Raw genomic sequence first — 16,243 nt, 5'->3', positions numbered from 1 at the left:
ATGAGCACTGGGTGTTGTATGGAAACCAATTTGACAATAAATTTCATATATTGAAAAAAAATAGTTGGCTGCCTTCATTTATTTTCTTTTTGCAACATTTCTAAAAACATTTAAAATAAATTCAAATACTCCCAAATTTAAAAAAAATACTATAAATCTATACCATATAAGCTCAAAGACATTGTGAGGTCCAACATTTATCTTACATCTTCCCCTAATCCCAAGAAGCCACTTATTTTGAATAGTTTTTTTTTATGTTTTATTTATTTACTTCGAGAGAAAAAGCGAGTTGGGAAGGAATAGAGAGAGAGAGAGGAAGAAGAGAATCCTAAGCAGGCTGTGCACGATCAGCACAGAGCCTGACATGGGGCTTGGTCTCACAAATTGTGAGATCAATACCTGAGCCAAAACGAAGAGTTAGACACTAACTGACTGAGCCATCCAGGTTCCTGAATAAGCCACTTATTTTAAATAGCATTAAATTACTGCGTATATTTCAGTTGATTTCTGTGTTTCCTATTATGATTCAGAGATCTGTTGGCTCAGTTGTGTGATAGGCCAACCTTGTTTTAAATTGCTCAGTAGTATAATTCTTGTAATTTGTCTGCTTTTTAGAATGTTTAGCTATTATTTGTTTTTAGTCACATAAACTATAGAATCAGCCTATCTAGTTCCAAGATATCCTTTTGACACTTTTACTGGTAGTTTCCAGAATATCCTTTTGACACTTTTACTAGTAGTTTTTAGATGTGATCAACATTTAAACCAGTAAATGTCAAGTAAAGCAGATTACCATGTATAAGCTATGGTCCAATTAGCTTAAGACCTTACGAGACACACACACATCTTAATGGTTATATTCTATTGGTTCTGTTTCTCTGGTGAACTCTAATACAAGGGAAATATTAATAATAAAGCCAATACTGACAGTACTTTTCCCAACTTGTCGATCCTTCAAAGTAGACTTATCATGGGGATCATTTTATAATGTATAAAATATCAAATCACTATGACATACACCTGAAACTAATAGAATATTGTAGATCAATTACATTTCAAGAAAAAGAAAATTGTTGAGGACTCCACACAAAAACCTGCACACAGATTGTAGCTTTATCCATAACTGCCAAAACTTGGAAGCAGCTAAAATGCCTTTTAGATGAATATAAATAAACTACTGCTGATCCAGATAATGGAATATTAGCACAAAATATGAGCTATCAAACCATAAAAAGGCATGGAGAAAGCTTAAATGCATATTACTAAGTGAAAGAAGCCAATTAAGAGACTACATAATGTATGATTCCAATTATATGATATTCTGGAAAAGATGAAACTATGGAGATAGTAAAAAAGATCAATGATTTCCAGGGGTGAATAGTGTTGGGAAAGGAGATGAGTAGGCAGATCACAGAGAATTTTTAAGGCAGTGAAAATATTCTGTATATCATAATTATGGTTATATGTCATTATATATTCATCCAAATCAGTAGAATATACAATACAAAGAGTGAGCCCTATGGTAACCTATGGACTTTGGGTGATTATGATGTGTCAATGAAGGTTCATTCTTGGTTTAAAAATATACCATTCTGGTGGGTGATCTTAACTATGAGGGTTCTACATGAGTAGCTTAGGGGCATATGGAAAATGTCTGTACCTAGCTGTCAATTTTGTTGTAAACTTGAAACTGCTCTAAAAAAATAAACACTCAAAGAAAAAAACTGATCAGTATTTGAAAGATAAAGCCAATTAAAAATTTGAAAACATTCACTATTCATTATTAGAAGTTATATATAACTAGAGAATTACCACAACCACCATTTTAGAGTGATCCTCCTATCCATTGGCCTCATTCCTACATTTTTAGTTTACTAACAAAAACAAGTCTTCACTGAGCAAAATGACAGAATTTCAGGTTTTTTTTTACCTTTTTTCCCAAATAACACAATTTTGACAATCACCCACAGACAAGAGTGCTTTTGTAGAAGTCTAGGAATCCAGCAAAGAAGTTCCAGCACACTATTAGAACAAAAAATGCAAGACTGAGTGCACTGAAGAGGGTAAGAGGGACTGTTTCACTTTACACTTGTTTCTCCTTCCCCAAAGTGGTATAGCTCACTACCAAGAATGACCCTCTCAGCCTGTGATTTCTCCATCAGGGAAAGAGAAAGCCAGTGAATGAGTGCTTGCCTTCCACAGATGTGTGGGATGCTGCCAGAGGCCCATCTGTTTCCAACCCATCCAGAATACTGAGATGTGCTTCATGACTAGGGGTTAGGAATGGCTGGGAGAAAAACAGCCAGCACTCTTGGAGGACATCAAAGGCACCCAGATCCTACTAACCACTTAATTATGACTTCATCAGGATCCCACCCTTGAGCCACTGGAGGTGCCTTGCCTGCCCATTTCCACAGCTGCCCTATAGGAACCCCCATTGCTCTACGCACTTCACCCACACACACTGATCCTTTTTCCAGATACCTGTGCCCACCTGAGAGGGCAGCAAGTGTGAACTTTTGCAGAGAGCTAGTGAGCTCAGACAAAAACCCAGACCATCTCTGTGGGATTGGGGGAAAGCACACATTTGAGTATTCAGCACTACCCTAGATAAAGCAAATGGCAGGCTGTCATTGCTCAGAACCCCTAGCAGAGCTGACAGAAGATATTCCTCTCCTGAAACCAGTCAATTAAGACTGAGGAAGTCACTGCTTCTTTACATGTGAAGGGAGCAACACAAGACCAAAAGTTGTATGGTTACAAGCCTGGGAATCCCAAGAAATATTTCCCTGATTTGGAAGAGACAACAATATAATACTGTTGATTTTAATTACTAAAAAATGTTCTTTTCATAATTCTACTTCATATTAATGATGGCTTTTACCCTAAAAACTTTGGGAGACATAAGTTTGCTCCTAAGTTTCTCCTAAGTTTGCTATGTTTTATTTTGTTTGCTGCACATGGTGGGGGAAAAGGCCTATACCAAATACAAGAAATAACTTCAATAATTTTAAAAGACACAGTCCTCTTACTATAAGGCTGTGGTGTTGAATAATGTCCCAATTCCATAGTCAAGATGGTTTGAAAGAAGGTGAGAGCAAAACAGATGAAAAAGTACATATAGACTATATTTGTAAATTTCATGTATCATTTAAGTGAACAAATTTGGCAGAATTTGATGGCATATAAAGATTAGACTGTCATTAACATAATGTGAACATATGTGTATTATACATGGATTAAAAAAATAGCAATTAACATAATGTATAGAGATAAATAAGAAATCTATTTTCATTATTTTAAATTATTGATTGGCATATAATTAAGAAAGGTAAATTGTAAAAAATATTTCAAAGTAACACATTAATCTGTAGAATATATATTTTATACAATCGACAAAATTCAAGAATAATTATGTACATCTTGAACACAATGACTATCAAGCATATAAAATAGGAGCTTAAAACAATCCACACCATAGCCATTTTTCCTTGGAATATTAAATAATGGGTATTTGTGACGTTGAAAATAAGATATAAAACTTAAATATCATTTATGTGTTCTATACTCTTTAAAAAATTGACCTGTGTTAAATTCATTTACTCTTCATAAAAGTCCCATGAAATAAATACTACCATTGTCTGCATTAAAAGTGAGAAAACTGAGAAACAGAAAGATTGCACAGGTCACAAAGCTAGGAGGTGGCAAAGTCAGATTTGACCTCAGACTTTCTGGTGTTTTTTTTTTTCCCTTTTTGTTAAAATTCCAGTTACTTAACAAACAGTATAATACTGGTTCACAAGTGTTCATCAATTGGTGGACACGTGGGCTATTTCCATAGTTTGGCTATTGTAGATAATGCTACTATAAACATTGGGGTGCATGTATGTATCCCTTTGAATTGGCATTTTTGTATTCTTTGGTAAATACCTAGTGGTGCGATTGCTGGATCCTAGGGTAGTTCTGTTTTTAACTTTTTGAGGAACCTCCACACTGTTTTCCACAATGGCTGCACCAGTTTGCATTCCTACCAACAGTGCAAGAAGTTTCTGCTTTCTCCACATGCTGGACTGCACCTGTTTTTTTTGTTTTGTTTTGTTTTTGTTTTTGTTTTGTTTTTAATTTAGCCACTCTCACATGTATGAGGTGATATCTCATTGTAGTTTTGATTTGTATATCCCTGATGGTAAGTAATGTTGAGCATCTTTTCATGTGTCTATTGGCCATCTGCATGTCTTTGGAAAGTGTGTTTTCATGTCTTGAAATTTTTCAATTTCAATTAAATTATTCATTTTGGGGGTGTTGAGTTTTATAAGTTCTTCATATATTTTGGATTCTAACTCCTTATCAGATATGTCATTTGCAAACATCTTCTCCCATTCCATAGGTTGCCTTTTAGGTTTGTTGATTATTTGATTCACTGTACAGAGCTTATTTTGATGGAGTCCCAATAGTTAGTATTTTAATTTTGTTTCCCTTGCCTCAGACGACATAATCTAGAAAGAAGTTACTACAGACCACGTCAAAGAAATTACTGCCTGTGTTCTCTTCTAGTATTTTTTATGGTTTCAGGTCTCACATTGAGGTCTTTAATCCATTTTGAATTTATTTTTGTGTATGGTGTAAGAAAGTGATCCAGTTTCATTTTCTTGCATGTTGCTGTCCACTTTTCCCAACACAATTTGTTGAAGACCTTCTTTTTCCCATTGAATACTCTTTCCTGCATTGTCAAAGATTAATTCACTATATAATTATGTGCTCCTCTGGGTTTTCTATTCTGTTCTATTGCTCTTTGTGTATATTTTTGTGCCAGTACCAAACTGTTTTGATTATTTCAGCTTTATAATATAACTTGAAGTGTGGAACTGTGATGCCTCCAGCTTTGTTTTTCTTTTCAAGGTTGCTTTGGCTGCTCAGGGTCTTTTGTGTATCCATACAAATTTTAGGATTGTTCTAGTTTTGTGAAAAATGCTGCTGGTATTTTGATAGAGATTGCATTAAATCGCAGATTGTTTTGGGTAATATAGATATGTTAACAATATTTGTTCCTCCAATACATGAGCATGTAATGTCTTTCCATTTTTTTGTGTCTTCACTTTCTTTCATCAGTGTTTTATAATTTGAAGAGTACAGGTCTTTTACCTCTTTGATTAGGTTTATTCCTACATATCTTATTGTTTTGGGTGCAATTAAAAATGGGATTGGTTCCTTATTTTCTCTTTCTGCTGCTTCATCATTGATGTATAGAAACACAACAGATTTCTCTACGTTGATTTTGTATCCTGTGACTTTACTGAATCGGTTTCTAACTTCTAGCAGTTCTTGGTGGAGTCTTTCAGGTTTTCTATACATAGTATCATGTCATCTGCAAATAGTGAAAGTTTTACTTCTTCCTTGCTGATTTGAATGCTTTTTATTTCTTTTTGTTTTCTGATTGCTGTGGCTAGGCCTTCCAGTCTATGTTGAGTAAAAATGGTGAGAATAGACATCCTTACCTTGTTCCTGACCATAGGAGGAAAGCACTCAGTTTTTCCCCATTGAGGATGATATTAGCTGTAGGTTTTTCATATATGGCCTTTATTCTGTTGAGGTATGTTCCCTCTCAACGTACTTTATTGAATGGATGTTGTATTTTGCTTTACATTGTCAAATGCTTTTTCTGTATCTAATGAAATGACATTATTTTAATCCTTTCTTTTATTAATGTGATATGTTGATTGATTTGCAAATATTGAACACTTCCAACACAGGAATAAATCCCACTTGATCGTGGTGAATGATTTTTTTTAATGTATTGTTGGGTTTGATTTGTTAGTATTTTACTGAGAATTTTTGCATTAGTGTTCATAGGGGATATTGGCCTGTAGTTTTCTTTTTTAGGGGAATCTTCATCCGGTTTTGGTATCAGGATAATGGTGACCTCATAGAATGAAGTTTTCCTTCCATTTCTATTTTTTTAAATAGTTTGAAAAGAATAAATATTAACTCTTCTTTAAGTGTATGGTAGAATTTGCCTGTGAAGCTATCTGATACTGGACTTTTGTTTGTTCAAATTCTTTTAAAATTTATTACTGATTCAGTTTCTTTGCTGGTTATTGGAAGTTCAAATTTTCTATTTCTTCCTGTTTGGGTTTTGGTAATTAATATATTTCTAGGAATTTATTCATTTCTTCTAAGTTGTCTAATTTGCTGGCATATAATTTTTTATAATATTATCTTATAAATGTTTGTATTTCCTCATCTTTCATTTGTTATTTTATTCATTTTCTCTTTTCTTTTTGATGTCTTCCTAGGGGATTATCAATTTACCTGGTTTCATTGATCTATTCTATTGTTTTTTTTTTTTTTTTTAGTTTCTAAATTACTTATTTCCACTCTAACCTTTCCTTCCTTCAACTGGCTTTAGGCTTTGTTTGCTGTTCTTTTTCTAGCCCTTTAGGTTTAAGTTTAGGTTGCTTATTTGAGATTTTTCTTGCTTCTTGAGGTAGGTCTGTGGATTTTATGTATTTCCTGCTTAGGACTGCTTTTGCTACATCCCAAAGATTTTGGACTGCTGTGTTTTCATTTTTGTTTGTTTCCACGAATTTTTAAAAATTTCTTTGATTTTCCGGGTGACCCATTATTTAGTAGTATGTTGTTGAAGCTTCATGTATTTGTGGTCTTTCCAATTTTTTTTCTTGTGGTTGACTTCTAGTTTCATAGTGTTGTGGTCAGAAAATGTGCATGGAATGATTCAATATTTTTGTATTTGTTGAGGCCTATTTTGTGATCTGTATGTGATCTATTCTGGAGAATGTGTGCACATGAAAAGAATGTGTGTTCTGCAGTTTTAGGATGGAATGTTCTGAATATATCTGTTAAGTCCATCTGGTCTAGTGTCATTCAAAGCCATTATTTCCTTTTTTATTTTCTGTTTAGATGTTCGGATGATCTGCCCATTGATGTAAGTGTTAAAGTCCCCCACTATTATTGTGTTATTATCAATTAGTTTCTGTATGTTTGTTATTATTCATTTTATGTATTTGAGTGCTCTCATGTTGGGTGCATAAATATTTATAATTGTTATATCTTCTTGTTGGATGTCCCCTTTATGATTTTATAATGCCCTTCTTTGTCTCTTTTTACAGTTTTTGTTTTAAAGTCTAGTTTGTCTGGTATGAGTATTTCTACTCCAGCTTTCTTTTTATATCCATTTGTGTGATGAATGTTTCTCTTCCCACTCACTTTCAATCTGCATGTCTTTAGGTCTAAAATGAATCTCTTGTAGGCAGCATATAGATGGGTCTTGTTTTTTTATTCATTTTGACACCTTTTGATCGGAGCATTTAGTCCATTTACACTCAAAGTAATCATCAATTTATATGTATTTATTGCCATTTTATTATTGTCTTGTCATTGTTTGGGGGATTTTCTCTGATCCTCTCTTGTCTTTGTCACTTTTGGTCTCTCTTTTGCACTCAAAGAGTCTCCTTTAATATTTGTTGTAGGGCTAGTTTAGTGGCCACAAACTCCTTTAGCTTTTATTTGTCTAGGAAACTCTTTATCTCTCCTTCTATTCTGAATGGCAGCCTTTCTGGATCAAGTGTTCTTGGCTGCAGATTTTTGCCATTCAGCACTTTGAATATATCATGGCACTCCCTTCTGGCTTGCCAAGTTTCTGTTGAAAAATCTCCTGCTAGCCTTGTGGGTTTTCCCTTGTAAGTTAATGACTTCTTTTGTCTTGCTGCTTTGAAGATTTTTTTCTTTATCACTATATTTTGCAAATGTAATTACAATATGTCTTGGTGTTGGCCTGCTTTGGTTGATTTTTAATGCGAGTTCTCTTTGACTCCTGAATCTGGATGTCTGTTTTCTTCCCTAACTTGGGAAGTTTTCATCTATTATTTCTTCAGATAAATTTTCTGCCCCTTTTCCTTTCTCTTCTTCTGTAACTCCTATAATATGAGTGTTATTATGTTTGATGGAGTCACAGAGTTCCCTAAGTCTTTTCTCATGTTGCATAATTCTTCTTTCTCTATTTTGTTTTGCTTCATTGGTTTCCATTACTTTGTCTTCTAGGTCATGAATTCATTCTTCTGCTTCTTCTACCCTGCTGTTTATTGCATCAAGTGTGTTTCTAATCTCATTTATTACACTCTTCATCTCAATTCTTTTTTAACTCTTTTATCTCTGTGGTAAGGGTCTCACCAATGTCTTCTATTCTTTTTTCAAATCCAGTTAGTATCCTTAGAATCATTGCCTTAAATTCTCTATCAGGCATGCTACTTATATATGTTTCACTTATATCTCTGGCAGTGGCCATATCTTGTTCTTTGTGTGTATGTGGTGGGGAGGGGGGGGCGGATAAATTCATCCATCTTAACATTTTGTCTAAGTCTTTGACTTCTCTATGTTAGAAAATCCAGTTATGTCTCTTGCTCATGAAAGTAATGGCCTTATGAAAAAGAGGTCATATAGTGCCCAAGGCCTGGCACTTCAGGGAGTGTCTCCAGTATGCACCATGTCCTCTCTGCTGTTGTGTTCTAGCTGCTCTATCCTTAAGGACAGTCATCTGCAGAGGCTCTCCTTGCCTACTGTGGGCAGTGTTTGGCCCCTGGTCTGAATGTGACAAGTTTTAACTGGGTGTACTCTGGTCTGCTTGTGAAATGAGACCTGCCACCACTTCCACCAGAACTGAGGCCCTACCAAACTCTCTTGTTGGGAGACATGGTGTGGGCAGGGGTTTATGCTAGTCTTCTGGCAGAGGAGACTGCCATGTTGGGACTGAGGCAAACATGACTGGGAAGGGCAGTTCCACCAGATTCCAGAGGGTGGGGCCAAGTGTAAGCTAGTTAGGTAGCCAGTGTCAGTGCTCTGCTGCTTCCTGCAGGTGGCTCTGTTTATGTTGAGGTGTGGGTGAGGGAAATGGTACTGGCCAGCTCTTTTGTTACCAAAGAGGTGTCTCAATGAATACTGCCTCTCAAGGATGGGCTCTGAGAAGAGTGAATAATGCCCTCACAGTGTGCCCCAAGGTTTTCTTCAGATGGCCGTTTGTAGGCTGTCTGCCACTGGATTATTTGCCTACTTTCTCTTCAGGAGCAGTGCAGTACCCTCAGGGCTCTGTCCCAGCCAAACCTGCTGATTGCCAAACTCACAAAATTCAGCTCTAATCATTTTCAAAGTCAATGGTTTTGGGGAAACATTCTCCTTATGCATTCCCCTGTGTGCTCCGCTCTCTCTCTTGCCCTTCTCTGGCACCATAGATCCCTCCCCTCCACAGCACCCACAATCCATCTCTCCCCTAAATTGTGTCTCCACACTTACTACCTACTTTGATATGGCTTCTTCTCTCCTTTTAGTTGTAGAGTTTGTTCTACAAAGTTTTAGGTAAATTTCTGGAATATTTAGGATGATTTCATACTTATCTAGTTGTGTTCATGGTATAAGGTGAGCCTAGGGTCCTCCTATTCTGTCACATATTCCTCAAATGCAAAATTTCTGGTTTTCTTAATTAACACATAATATCATCCCAGCTATCAACTCTATGCAAACTTAAATGCTAGCAACATGAAGAGTGAAGCACAGGAAATCAAGTTTACTGAGTACACACTATACATTCATGTCAATTTGTTAAGCACACTTACCAACTCATGAAGTAAACACAAATGAACAAATAAGGGCTTAATGAATTTAGGTAATTTTCCCAAGATCACAGAGCTAAAAAGTAATGAATCCTCTGCCCAAGTCCATAATCTTTATGATTTCCACCAACTGAAGGGGAAATCAATGAGGGAACTCGTATTTCTTGAGTATCAGTTGTGTACAAAGCTTTGTGCCACTGATTGGGATATAAAATACAGTCTTATTCTTGAGGAGGTCACTTTTGTGTATGGAAAGTATGCACATATAAAAATAATGAAACAAATTTTTTTCCACACTAGAAAAAAGCCTGACTAGTCACTTAGTTCAAAATTAGACAGAAAAAAACTCAGATTAAGTAGCTTAATAAAGTCACAAAAACAACAGCAGCAGAGCAAGGATGACCAACAGTTCAGAACTTTTTCTTTCCCATCTAACCATTTCCTCCTGCCATGTTCATTCCTTGGCCAACTGGATTACACAGACAGTAAAATTATAGTTCAGATAAGGAATAAAGTACTGTGGTTCTGGAATAGTTGATTCCATTTGTATTTAAGATCCTATTCAGAAGATAGTTTTTTGGATGTTGGCCAGTTGATTAGAAGAAACAATAATTGGATTTATCTAAAAGTAAATATGAAAATATAAACACTTGTTTCATAATTGTGCAGTGCTATTGATTTGCTGCACTGCTGTGTCCATACCAATTGACATCCAAGATTATGTGTAAGAGGAGTATACACATAATAACCATATATTATTTGCACAAATCTAAAAAGTAGGGTCATTAGACATCAGAAGTGATGGCAATTGAACATGACAACTTTGGTTTGTTAGGATTCTACAATAACAGTGTTTCTGAGTTCTCACAGCACCCCTGTTAAATAATGGCTTGGACAGCTCAACAAGAGAACTTTATTCCACTTAGCTAAAAATTTTCTTTCTAAACCATCTGGGCTGGCAGGTGTTCATCATCAGATCTGGGTTGCTATGAGACTGGAACTTGCTAATGCTAATGAGGTACAGAGACAGAAACCTAAATTTTGCTCATTTGAAACAACTTTATATTTGCCATGACTGGAAGTACCAGCAACGCCTTATGACTTTCCAAAATGCAAAATTTGTAATTAAAGTTTCCCAAAGAGGATGTTCTAGTGATCAAAACTGATAGAGTAAATTGATGCCAATGTGTGTTTGTTTTCATTTTAAACACTGTGTGAATCTTAATGCTTTCTGTCTTTCCTGGTAGAGAACAAGTCCCTAGTCTGTATATAATTTTAAGGTGAATGGACAAAAAAAGAAAAGAAGCATCTTTTCTCTCACGTAAGAGTTGTATTCCTATCCTTACAGGAGTAAGAGTCATTTGCATATGATTGTCATAATGAAATTTGAAGTATGCAGAAAACACACAATAAACAATAGATAGAAAAAATATGATCAAGTTGGTGGTTTCATTAGTTTTAGTGGTCAGGTGGTATCACACCAAATTCATCCTGTTGGTCACGAACAGGCAGACAGTCTATACACAGGGCGGAGTTATATAAAATGCAGAACAGATATGCAAAGTGACCTTGAAAAACTAGAAAAATGGCTTTATAGAAACATGATGGAGATTAACAAAGGAAGTTCGAATTGTATATTTGGAGGTGAGGTTACAATTCAGATCTAAGAGAGTAGATGAGTAACTGAGCAGAAAGAAATCTAGAGTCATGCTGGATTCTGTGATGAACATGAATAGATAAAAAATCATGTCACATTGAATGAACTGGTAAAAGTGATATTCAGTGTTTTTATTTCCTCAACATTTCATTACCACATTAGGTACAGTCTGTATCACAATGCTAGCATTAAATGGTGGAAGGGTGTCCCATAGGTTGATAAAAATTGAAGTTTTCAGACTGTCTTTTGTTGTGCCTAGTTTTTCAGAATGTCTCTGGATGGCTGGGGACAGGTGGAGAGACAGGAAGGAGGGGAAAGTGAATACAAACCCCCAACTCATTATTTCTGATCTAATAAAAGGTTAATTTTCATATTTTTTATATATCAAATTTCTATGTAATATTTCACTTAAAAGAGGATGAGGGAGATCTAGTTTGCTAAGAAGGAAGGAAGGAACTTTGAAAGCCACCAAATTAAATCATAGAAAATAAGAAACAAAGATGTGCTTAAAATAATTTCTACTCAAAACTGATGATAAAGGGAGTAATGACATAGATTCTGTTATGGACAGGAATAAAATATTGTGTTGTGTTTTATGAAATATACCTAACATTAAAGAAAAAAAAATTGTGTGTGTGTGTGTGTGTGTGTGTGTGTGTGTGTGTTTGTGTTTTGCAGAATTAAGCTAAGCACACAAAACATTTCAACTGGTCAACAATGACAGAAATACTCAACAATGATAAAAGAAGTAAATCCTATTTAATAAATTATTGAGTAAATTATTGTATATTTTCCATTTGATAATGACAATATTATAGTAGTAACATTATGTTATAAAATTACTATGCCACAGAAGCTTTGCATTCATTATCTCAAATTAATCTTTACAACAGTCCTATAATTTAGGTGCTCAATCCCCATTTCAGAGATGTGAAAAGTAAAGCCTATAGTGAATTCGTAATTATTCTCAGGCTGCAAAATTAGTAACTGTCAGAGAACTGCAAAACTCTGAAGTTTGCAATTTCGCACTATACAACCTGCCACAAACATAATTTGAAAAGTTCAAAAATATCATGTAAGTCATTTTTAGAAATCAAAAAATTGTATAATAAAAGAAAAAGTAGTGTTTCTTTCTCTAAACATGCATAATCCAATCACCATGTTAGCAGGTATGGTGTGACCAAAGTAAATACTATTTACAGTTTTCAATAGTTAATTCAAATCCTCATCCAAGAGTGAAACTGTTTTCATTCATTTTAAAGTTTCATCTGGAGAGGTGAATTTCCGAAGCAGCAGAAGTATTAGAATAATTCCAAACTGAGCACTGAAATTCCAGTACATTCTACTCTTCCAGTGATGTTTGAATATACATTACAAGTGGTTACTATGAGTTCTTTAATAATAATAAAGTGAATTGATCTCTATGGGGTCAACCTAGCAAGAAACATATAAGTAATTTATTTGTTTCTCTAAAAAGGAAACCTGCTCTAATGGAAGAAAAATCAAGGTAGCAAGTTATATTCAATCAGAAAACCACTGGATACCTGGCCTGTGTTAAGAATGTCTTGTATTCCTAGGCAACAGAGAAGAACATGCTGATTCCTTGAGACTTCTTTGCCTTGTTAGAATTCTTTTATTGATCATCACATATGGGGATGCTAAGTTAGTGATAAAATATAGTAAATCATTTAATTTTTTCTTCTCTGGGAAGTTAGGTTAATAGGCAGAATCTGTGAATGAACAATGAGGTAGAATGATGATATGCTTTTTGTTCAATCCTAGTGTCAATTTCCAAAAGTATTCATTTGAAAAGTTGCAAATGCAGTATGAAAGTATTTCATCCTCCTGAATTAGCAACTTAGTTAAAGATCAGTTAATCACTGACTCTTGATTTCAGCTCAGGTCATGATCTCATGGTTTGTGAGTTCAAGCCCTGAGTGGGGCTCTGCGCTGACTGTGTGGATCCTGCTTGGGATTCTCTGTTTCATCTCTGTCTCTCTCTGTGCCTCTCTGGCTCATGCTTTCTATCTCAAACTAAGTAAATAAATAAAGACACTTTGAAAAAAAGATGCATATGTTTTTCCATTCATTCACAAAGAACAAATATCTACATGGTGTATAACTAGTATCAGTTCTATTTACCATCTACTGCCTATGCCTGAAACTTAACCACTCTGTTGAAAATAGCCCTCAGAGTCTTTCTCCAATCATACCATCCCTGGTGCTAATGTCCATATGCCTGGCTTACTTGGCTTTGTGACTGGGAGCTACGAGCAATGCCCAAAGGTGTAACTCTGATATGCCATAATATTGTGTCACCCATTCTAAGAAGTGCTAATCTGGAAGATTCCTCCCCATTATATTGTTGGTTTCTCCTTTCAGACTCTTTCCCTTTTTTCTTCCAAAGTTTCATATTTTCAGTGCACAGCAGGGTGCCTGGATGCTTCTGAAAGCAGAAGAAATGACTCCCACCTTATATATCGCTGTGGGTATTAAGTGAATTAAGTGTCTAGGTTGTAAAGTTTAAAATCGGTAACGAAATCATGTCTTTCAGAGTTTGGCTTATACTCTGAATTAGAAATCAATATCACAGAGATAGGAAATTTGACCAATGATCATAAAATCTTAGAAATCATTTAGTTGAAAAAGATTCCATACTTTTTTCATTTCTCAAAGCAAAAACATAATAAATACACAAATGAATCCAAATTGAACAGGTGGATAAAATATCAAACAACAAATAAGTAATAAAAAACTTATTTTCAAAAAATGAGAAAGCATTTTTAACAGAGTAATTAGTGTTTATTGAGAAATATGTTCAGATCATTATTGGATTTGCTTAGTGTTTGGAATAAACACACAGATTTTCATCTGTTTAATACAGCTGAAATTTCAGGATATCATTTGCATGCTTTCATTTGCAGAAGAAGCCTACACACACTAGGCTATCTCTAGCATTAAACGCAAGTCACACCTTAAAACGGATTTTTAACATGAAGCTATCTGCTGCCCCAGGTTCATAACTATGACTCATTTTGTTTTAATAAATTGGAAAGACTGTGTTTCAGAGCTAATTAGGCAACTGGCTATCATTAGCGTTGTACAGTCTCTTGCCAGCTTGAATTTTATAAATGAAATTAGTGTGATGATTCCAGCTCACTCTCAAGCAGACAGTTTACATTATTAAGCTGTGTTTGGCCCACCTCAGCAATTAACTGACTCTCCAAATATACTGTTTTTGTCCAGTTTCTCCAAAAGAAGATAAAAGGAAGATCGGAAAACCAACCAGACCCAAATTATGACATTAATAACTAAACAATGTTGGAAGCCAAATGCTATTTTGTGTTTTAATCAGAAACACCTCACATCATACCCTAATCCTTGATGAATTTTAAATGCATTCCATGGCATTACCCATTTAGTCATTAGTAGCAACTGTTTATTCATAAAGAAGATCCGCAAAGACCAGGGGACTATGCTTGAAGATAAAAAAGAAATATATCGTGTAGAGTGAAACTTTCTTTTTTGCAACAAAACAAAAATATACACATGTGCACACATGCATTTAAAAAAGGAAAATGAATTAGATATCCTGAGGGAAAGACTAACTAGGAAAACTGAGCTGACTAGAGAATGGTGTTTCCACATCATGATTCTGATCATGGTGCTTTCCAGGTTCAAGCCTTCACTTACCCTTTATTTCCTAGGACAGGGGTCAGCAAGCTTTCATAAAAGGTCCAGATAATAAATGCCTTTAGGGGCCATTTGTTCTCTGTTGCAAGAGAACCATTCTTCTGCTATACCTAAACAAATGGGCATAGCTATGTTCCAATAAAACATTATTTACCAAAAAAATAGAGTATGGCCTGAATGTGGCTTATGAGCCATAGTTTTCTGACCCCCTGACCTAGGGAGATTCACATATCTCCACAGACTTATTTCCTTCCTCTTCTCCTTTACTTACACAGCTTTTCTCTGCCTGGGAATTTCTTTCATGATGAATAACTGTCAAACAGCTACTAATATTTCCAATATATGGATTATTAATTTGTGGTAGGTTATCTTAATATTCATCTCCCTCCCTTCCCCTCATGTGAAGTAAATCTTTTTCTTTTCATTATCTTATTTAGAATCATTTTATTAAGTGCCCACTATATGTTCTCCATGTCTGGGATACTCCAGCAAACAAAATAGAAATTCTTGCTCTTTGCTATTTCCATTAGACGTGGGAGTGAGGACTGTGGGGGTGGCAGGGGAGTAGACACAGGAAATAAATGACATTTTCATTAACCAAAATAAGTAAATATATCATGTTGTATATTAGATGGTGAAAATTATTATGGGAAAATAAGGGGGGGGCGGGAAGAGCAGTATAAGGGAAAGGAACTATATGTAGAAAAGGGACAGTTGGCCCTATTCAATTGGGTTCTCATTGTAAACCTCATTGAGAAAGTGGAATTTGAGAAAATATTCGGGGGGGAAAAGGAAAAAATGAAGTTAAACAGATATCCTTTTTTACAGAAAGAACTGTTAGAGCAAAGGCCATAAGACAAGAATGCCCAATGTAAATGGATGCAGTAAGCAAGGAGGAGAAGAGGAGGAGATGAATTTGAAGAAATCGCTTGAGACCACATCCTGTGGAGCCTCATTAATCATTATAAAGACTGTGGCTTTTACTCTGAGTGAAAATGGGAGCCATCAGTGAGCACAGGAGTGATATGAGCCAGATTATGTTTTAGAAGGATTTCTGACTGCTCTCCTAAGAATGGATTGTAGCAGGGCAAAAGATAGATGTGTCATTAGTGATAAGGTTCCTGCAATCATCCAGGCAAGGGATGATGGGGATCTGACAAAGAGATAGCAGTGGAGGTGTTGAGAAGTATCCAGATTCTTGACTTTAACATTCTACCTTTGCATCTTCTTGCGTATATTTTTATTTAAATACATTTTGAAGTATTTTAATTCT

Source organism: Prionailurus bengalensis, chromosome B4 (genome assembly GCF_016509475.1).
Source record: "Prionailurus bengalensis isolate Pbe53 chromosome B4, Fcat_Pben_1.1_paternal_pri, whole genome shotgun sequence".
Taxonomy (NCBI): domain Eukaryota; kingdom Metazoa; phylum Chordata; class Mammalia; order Carnivora; family Felidae; genus Prionailurus; species Prionailurus bengalensis.
Note: the sequence above shows the minus strand (reverse complement) of the source record.